This window comes from Culex pipiens, chromosome 2 (assembly GCF_016801865.2).
Source record: "Culex pipiens pallens isolate TS chromosome 2, TS_CPP_V2, whole genome shotgun sequence".
NCBI classification, from domain to species: domain Eukaryota; kingdom Metazoa; phylum Arthropoda; class Insecta; order Diptera; family Culicidae; genus Culex; species Culex pipiens.
In genome coordinates, this window is record NC_068938.1 from 89,698,536 (window position 1) to 89,707,129 (window position 8,594).

Consider the following 8,594-nt stretch of genomic DNA (forward strand, 5'->3'; position numbering starts at 1 on the left):
CGTTTTAGACGAGTTTTGGACACGCTGTATCTTATTATGGGAGCAAGTTAGCACTATACTCTCTTCGGGAAAGTTGTAGAGCATCTTTCAGAGTATTTGAATATGAATCCGGTTTAGAATAGCGTGATGCGTGAAATTTATAAATATCAAAATCCAAAAATATGGTTTTCCCCATACAAATTCCCATAGAAAATTGAATCGCTTTGCGCAAAGTGAGGACTAGTTGGGGAGTTGTTAAGAACCCCAAAAAGAACTAAAAAGTTGCTGTGCTCATTAGATTTGGACAATTTTATTTTTTTCCATACAATCATATTACACCCTATTGTTCCATATCCAGAAACTCTAGTAATACATTATAATTCTTCAACTTTATTTAACATTTCTATGATGAGGAAAAAAGGATGCGCAAAAGATGACTTTTAAATCCCCTAAATCAAATAAAAAGTTAAATTTTCATTCAAATAAATATTTACGTAACTTTCCGATTTAAAACTAAACTCGTTCATTTTAATCAAAAAGAATTTCCGAAATTGGCAGAAAATGTAAAATCTTACAAAATCTGGCAGAAATGATACTAAATCTTTATTCTGGCCGACACTTAAAACATCTGATATTCCTAGATTTATCTGGCAACCTGGCGACTAAGTTCAAAACTAATATTTGAAAATGGCTTATTTTACATTTGATGCCAGCTTTTCGAAAAAAAAAACATTTTTGTGCTGAGTCAAACCTAAAAAGTTCAAAATTTTCGCAAAAGCATAAACTTTAGGAGGTCTATTTCGACTAAAATTCTTGAAATTACTTTTTGATTTCAAATTTGAAAAATAAACGGATGTAAAATCGATTGATGTTATTTATTTATTTTATTAAAATGTTTACAGTTTGTATTGTGCAGATACCTGTTGCTTAATTTCAACATATGGAATCGTGCTGCTAAAAAAATTACATACGTGTTTCAATTTTTGAAGCTGAGAGTTTTATAATAACCAAGCATCAAAAATTTTCAAGCAGCTCCTATTCACCTCAAAATACTACTGTTTAAAATTGTGCTTGTTCAAAGGATAACTAACCCACGTTCTGATCAAAATCAAAAGTACCAATAGCCCTGTCCAAAATCTGCTCGCCGTACACACACTCTCTCTCTCCATCGGGATATCAAACTTCGAAGAACTCTGGTTTTGCAAATCGGCCCCTAATTGAGTTGTTCGTTCCATGAAGCCGGTTCTTCCTACAACAAGCGCGCGCGAACTCAAAACCCGCGTGTTCCGGGGCAACGCCATGTCCAGCCCGAGGGCGCCATCACCGTCATTGTGGTTTCTCCGTCACCGGATGATGTATACGTCTGAGATTACGCGTGTTGGCGTCCGGCCAGGTACCAAATTGCAAAAGTCAATCCGTTGTCCTTTTCAAAACGCGACAACACAGACACACATGTGTGTGGACGGGACATGTGTTCCAAGATGACCCAAAGGGGATGACATTTGTGCGCTTGTACGTTGGGGTTTAAATTTGCGGATTTTTTTTTTTATTAAATATGAACATTTTTATAATAATTAAATTTCTTATACATGCTTATTTGTATGGCTAAATGCTGTTCATCTTTATTGTATTTTTCGTTTTATTATTAACTGTTCACATTCAGTTATTTACTTCAAATTGTTTAACATTTTTGCATTGCATTGAATACATTTGGGTAAAAAAGAAAAATCACTTTAACAACTAATCCTAACTTGAAACTAAAATAAATATTATTTGAATTATTCGAAATCATTGTAACGAGTAAACTACAACCTGTATTTTAAGATGAATGCTCCAAGGGTTCTTACTTGTTCCTGGCGAGTTTGGCACCCACGCCGAATTGTTGTCATCTCAATGAAAATGTTCAAAAGTTCTTGTGGTGAAAACAGGTCACTACTGCCTTCATCCGTTGATGCTGGTTGGTTTTCCCTCGGTTGCTGACTGAAGCCTGGAGGTGTTGTATTCTCGGCAACTTTTTGCCGCTGACTCAACGGCAATGGCTGCAGATTTGGAACCACTCGAACAGATCCTGCTCCAGGTGACGCCAAGCAGGAAAATCCACGTCCGTGAATGCTGGTGGTGTTTTGCGACGATTTTGTTGGTGCCTCGTCGTTGCTTGCTGCCGAATTTTTACAAACTCAGCTCGTTTTGGGCAGCTTCGATTCTTCGTCGAATGGTCGCCACCGCAACTAAAGCATTTGGCTTCGATGTTCTCGTTGATTGTGTTGCAAGCTTGAGTGTTGTGCTCACCTCCGCAGGTTGCACAACGACTCTTGATGAAACAGTTCCTTCCACCATGTCCAAACTGCAAACAGTTCGAACACTGTGTCACGTCACGGTGCACTGGACGATAACGTTCCCAAGTCACGATGATGTTGAAAATTGCCCGAACTGCTTTCAGCTCAGACGGCGTTGTCGATCCTTTCTCGAGATGAACCAGGTACAGTTGATCACGATACTTGATGTCCTTGTTGTGTCTCGTCATCTTGAAGACTTCAATCACGTTCAACTTAAGAGTTTTGAGCTCTTCTTTCAGCACACTCACATCCATGTCGTACAAGCCACGGAGGACCTGTTTCATGGGGCGTTTACCTGGATCGTCATGGCTGTAGTCAGGGCTGTGGAGTCGGAGTCGGAGTCGGAGCCGGAGTCGGTGGAGTCGGGTCTTTTTGGGGACCTGGAGTCGGAGTCGGAGTCGGAGTCGTCAAAACTCGAACAGCTGGAGTCGGAGTCGGAGCCGGAGTCGGCTAAATTTTAAGAGCTGGAGTCGGAGTCGGAGTCGGAGCCGAAGATTTCTGATAACCCGGAGTCGGAGTCGGAGCCGGAGTTATCTTAAATTTAACAAAAAATATGTTTTTTTATTATTCAGTATTTCCTATAGAACAGCTTAATTTACAAAACATCTTATATTTTTAATTGATTTATCAGATCAGTTTTTGAAACTTTTTATTGTGATTGAAAAGCTCTAATTGTGTTATTACACTATAATCACTAAATGATAACCTCTTACCCAAGTATGTAGTATCATAATTTAAAAAATAATAAAAAATATTGGTTATGTAGTCAGACATATCTCATTGATTCTTGAATGCTTCCTTTTTCCTATTTTTATGTGCCTTTTCAATTCAAATTTGACCAAATTTCATCCAGTTATTTCTGAAAAAAGTACACACACAGTCATCTTTTACCCCGATAGCATATGTCTTGGAAGTTTTAAGTTAAATCATTTTTTAGGAAAAAATTACGAGGTACATAAAAAGATTAAAAATAGTAATCACTGTTTTTGCAAATCGAAAAAAGTCACTGACAGTTTAACTTTTGTAACAAATAATCAACGATAATAACAATCTCTTACTTGGAACTCAACATGCGCATTTTGTTTATAACTGAGTACAAGAAAATCAAAGTGTTGCATTTAAAATAATTGAAACTAACAAAAAATATCAAAACATGTTGCAACAAATTTTTAAATATTCATTGATTGTTGATGTTGATTTTTGGTAAACTATTTTGATATCGTTGCAAATTATCGTTGAACAAATCTCAAGAATTCAGTACAAAAATGAACTAATAAAAAAATTTGTAGAACAAAATATAGGATTTTAATTTATTTTTTCAAATATTATAAAAAAACACAAAATCAAAATATTATCAACTGGTACGAATTTTCTCATACTGTTTGTCCCACGCCAATATGACGGAAGGTGATAATCATTGCATATCAATGTACCTTAAAAAAATGAAATATTTGTGACCTAGAAAATATTTTACTTGTGGATATTTGTTTTTTATTATATTTTAAGTTTTTTCATATAGTTTGATGGAGGCGCAAGATCATTCATAAAGCTTCGTTTTAGGTGAAGATTTTAGAAGTATCGTGCGCCTCCTTTTTAAAGCATACAATTTTAAAATTAAAATAAATTAAAAATTTCCAGGGTAAAATATTTTCCTTGTCACAGATATTTGAAAAGGACATTGTTTCGATACATTGATTTGCAATAATAATCTCCTTCAGCTATGGCGTGATGTCCATGTACGTCTTAAAAAAAAACAAAAAAAAAATGTTTCGTTTAAAATTGTCATTTAAAAACAAGGTGCCTGTCACTGTGCTACTTACAAATGTCAGCCTGAATGTGAGCAAATTGAATTTTAATGTTTAATAGATCATTAAGGCCAGGTTTCTTTTAGTGATTCATTTAAAAATAACAATTTAATATTTAAATTTATTAGCCTTGAACAAAAATATTTTCAAATTTGAGGTTAAGTAAATAAATCCAAATTTACTTACAAAACTGTTCTTCTCAAAATGCCTCTAAAACTGAAGATATTTTTTGATTTCTGCTTCCATAACGTATAAAACTTGTAACCTAGAAACTTTTTTTCCGTTTATTTTCTTTACTTTACTTTTACTTAACTTATTTTTCTTGAGAAAAACATGACGCTTAGAGAGTATTTAAATAATCCTTTTATCAATGTTTTAAAAATAATTAACTAATAATAGTTAACTAACTTTTGAAACATTTAACAATATGTGGAGTCGGAGTCGGAGTCGGAGCCAACCATTTGTTGAAAGCTGGAGTCGGAGTTGGAGTCGGAGTCGGCTAGAGTTGGTAGGCCGGAGTCGGAGTCGGAGTCGGAGCCAACCATTTGTTGAAAGCCGGAGCCGGAGTCGGAGTCGGAGTCGGCTAATCTGAGAAAGCCGGAGTCGGAGTCGGAGTCGGAGTCGTTTGAAATATGACCCGACTCCGCAGCCCTGGCTGTAGTATTCAATCTTTGTGTTGTTCAGGAAATCCCGAACGTAGTTGTAATCCTTTCTGGTAGGTAGCAGAATTTTGAGTCCATCAGCACACAAGCGAATGGAAGCTCGTAAAGCACCAGATTTGATAAACCCGGTCAGCCACTTTCGCACCGAATCCGATGACGATGTTTTCACAAAAATGGGTGGCAACTTTTCCCGTCGTTCAAATTCTTCCTTCTCGCTCACGTCCACAGGGAGGGTAGCGAACTGGTTTCCAGACAATTTTTGAGCGTCCTTGCTTTGCAGGTAGCGCTTCAGCATTCTTTAGCTTCTTCAAATCTGCCGATCCTGCTGGTGAGGACCGCCTCTTTTTCTTGCCGTGAGGCATTTTTTGCACTTTTTAGCACTTCTTTGGTGTTGAAGGGACGCACGTCTGACTCGCTGCTCTGCAGATTGCAGCCCCGAAATTTTGCGGATCTTTTTCCTTGCAGGATAAAATGGCGGTCGTGAAGCAGTTCGATGCAATTGGTGCATTTCGGAGTAATTCCGTGGATGTAGTTCAAAGTTATCAGCGTAGTAGAAATATACAGTCAGTTTTGTAAAATTGTATTCTTTACTGCTGTCTAATTCTCTACGTTTTAGAACATTGACTTTTCTTTATATTTTTTATTTAAATGAAACTTTGTCCATCATGATTTTCCATTCAATTTTGATACAGATTGGGCATGTGACTTTTCATCACTAAAAGTTAAACTCTTAACAATCACGTATTTTAATTTTTGAAATTGTTTTTAATTTATAAGAGACTTGAGAGACATTTTTTGCGCAAGACTTTAGGATGATGCAAAACCTGGTATCGAAGATATTATTCAGATTCCTATTCAAGTATGCACATTTTTCGAGAAAGTGCAACGTTTTTAGCTATTTAGGGTTAAATTTTTCGAACAATGTTATTTTTTTTTGCAATTTTAAATATTTTATGAAAAAAGCACCCTTGTAAAAATTTCCAAATGCTGAGAAATTTTCTAAAGTGTAAGTGTTCTTAAAGGACTAACTACAATTTTTTTAACATTTTCAAATGTTGAACTAGATTTTCTAAAAACCAAGTTATATTTTTAGAAAAGTGTGCAAAATATCTACTTATTTTCGGCCAGTAGTTTCCGAAATATTGCGAGTTAAAAAAATGCGGGCTAATTAGATATACTGAAAAAAACATTTTTTTTTCTCAAAACTCAAACTGTTTCTTAGCAATATTGCTCTATAACAGGCAGAATTTTTGAAACTATTTTTGTTTTTTTTTTATGAAAAATATTTTTTTCGCCATCAAATTGGGCGTCCAAATTAACATAAAAGTTCTTATGACACAAAATTTCCAAACCATCACCAAACACGTCTTTTTTCGAATGTTCAAAAAGGGAAGGGGTCGTACCGACCCTCCGTAACGAGAAATCAATATACGGAGCTAAGATTCGTGATCAGGGACAAAAAATACACCTTAAGACAAAGTTTCATGCAAATTGAAGAGGGGTAGGGGCAACTGCAGTGTGAGCTGGCGGAGAATTTTTGATAGAAAGGAGCTGAATTTTAAAAAAGAAAAAAAAATTGCATGATCTTTGCAAGAAAAGGCTTTGTATTTCCACTGACTCTTTTTATAACTATCTGATCTTCAAGATAAACCAATTTTTCAATCAACATCTGCTAAAATTTTAACATTTAATCTCAACACCAGTCAGAAAACCAAAAAATTTAATAATGCCGTTGCAAATATTTTTTGAAGTTTTTGTCCCTCGACCCCAGGCAAAGTTAAAAAATTAAAATACAAATTACAAGCAATGGTGTTGGCATTTGAATGAAAAAAGTGTTTAAAATGCATTTCAAACCTGCCCAGTTGTTTTGCAATTATCAGTTTTCAAAATTTCTAAGTATAGACGAAATATTTTGTTTTCGCCGAAAAAAAAATTGGTATTTCAGACAAATCTATATCTATATACATAAAAAATTTCGACGGTTTTGTTCGAACGCGAGTCAGTTCAATACGGAGCGTCGGATCGAGGTGCTCTTTGTTGCGTTGGGTTCGTAAAAGTCCAAGGAAGGTTCTTACGACAAAAAGTTACAACTTTGGCCACTCTGGAACCGATTCCGGAGAAAAGTTACGTAAAATCAAATTTTGATCACAGGAGGCTGATAAGCAAAAAAGTTAAAAACGTCAACAAACGACAAAAAGGCAGAACGAAGTTTGTCGGGTAAGGCTTGTTTAATATATTTTTAAAGGAGTTCAAACATGTAGAATAGGATTGTAAGCGCAGGAAAATGCATTTCAAATGGTTTTCAGTTGATTAAACTTCTATTTCCTTTTAAAATTTAGAAGTTTTTCGAAAAAAATTGTTTTGCCCCTTGATTTTACGGGCCGATTTTGAAGGGGGGGGGGAGGATGACATAAACCTTGAAAAATAGTTGCAACGGTCTTATTTTACGCACAAGAAATCACTCCAACAATTCATTTTCTTTTTCAATTTTTGGCCTTTTCAAAATACTTTTTCAAAAAAAATAATTTATTAAAATTTTTATTTGATCAATTTTGTTTTCAAGATTTCCAAATCAGAATCATTCTGAATATTCAGAAATCTTTTTTTTTTTTGTCTAAACTTAAATGTAGTCCGCACCAAACCCTCTATCTAAATAAATTGATACCCATTTGCAAGAGATTAAAGTGAACCCGCTAATTGCAACACTTGGCCGCGACACACACCCATACATCGACTATCTTGTCCGAAGTACTTGAGGAGCAGCGGAAATTGAAAAAGTGCACTTTTCTCTCGATCTGGATATCCTTTCCGTGGAAGAGACTTGTTCTGCTTTCGATGAGTTCCTCATTCTATGGTGGATGGGCAAAAGTCCAAGCAGCAGTTGCACAGCTGGAAGTCCGGCGAAAATTAAAAAGTTTTTGCCATGCCCCATTAAGAAGCACTTTACAATCTTGGAGGGTCGGTGCAGTTTCAGGATGTTTCAGAGGGCTGAAGGGCTTTTTGTCTCTTTGAAGTCCAAAACAAGATGATGGCCTTTTGGAGCAGTTTTTAAACGAGGAAGGTTGGACTTTGCTAAAGAGTGGTAACGATGGCGATAGGAAAGTTTAAGTTTGAATCTTTAAGAAAATGATTTGGACAGAATGAAGTGCACAAAAAATTGCTTCTTATGATTGCATCTTGATAAAAGTAATTTTTATTCATATTTTCGAAGATTACACGTCTATTTTGTATGACCAGCAATAGTTTAAGTGACTTGCATCAAAAAATAAAACTAAAAATCTCGCAATTTTTTTTTTGTGAAATTCTAACCAGTTATAAAGATTGTTTCAAATATGTTAGGGACCTAAACTAATTAAACAAGATGATAATAAAGTACAAGAAACAAACTGATTCAACAACAAAAAAAAACAAACTTTCCGTGAAAGCAATACCATAAGCAACCAACAGTTCGTTCACGACGACTTTCTTCAGAAAAAACCCTGCTACAAATTGAATACTTTCAGTAATTAAAACAGATCCCACCACCGATCGAATCTCTGGGAGCCGAACTTTTTCCCCACAGTAAAAAGTGACTTAATTTCCAACACCCACAATAGTGTTGGAGGTAGCGAAAACATTGAAATTAAAAAAGTTCCCCCTCTTCCCTCCCCTTATTTGTACAAGTGAAAGCAAACTTTCCATCCCCCTCCCCACCACCTTTCCAGTCTGCGAGGGTGGTTTTCTATCAAATTGGAAAACTTGTCCTACATTCTCCCCCACCCACAACCATCGTCTCTCCAAGAGCTCTGCTATCATAGCGATGTCGAAGGTCT